Raw genomic sequence first — 333 nt, 5'->3', positions numbered from 1 at the left:
GCTCTGATGGAATATATTTTTGATCATGTTTATTTCCTCTGGTATAGTATCAGGTGGTTCGCAGCAATTTATTTTTTCTTGTGTTTTGTTATTTCTGAACAATTTTACTTTTCTTCAAAGTTTGGAAAGGAATTATCCGATCTTAAATATTGTATTGAAAAAGAGGACTGTGATATACTGTGCGTGAAAAAAGAGCTTTTTCCTCCTGACTTTATTCTCTTCGACTCCTCTCACCCCAATTTTAAGCTGATTGTTCACATTTAGTTGGTGACATGGCAGCTAGAAATGGAGTCTACCCCTAAATCATTTGCTTGTTGGTACTGTTGCATGTGA

Source organism: Penaeus monodon, chromosome 23 (genome assembly GCF_015228065.2).
Source record: "Penaeus monodon isolate SGIC_2016 chromosome 23, NSTDA_Pmon_1, whole genome shotgun sequence".
Classification (NCBI taxonomy): Eukaryota; Metazoa; Arthropoda; class Malacostraca; order Decapoda; family Penaeidae; genus Penaeus; species Penaeus monodon.
This window is presented reverse-complemented; position numbering follows the sequence as displayed.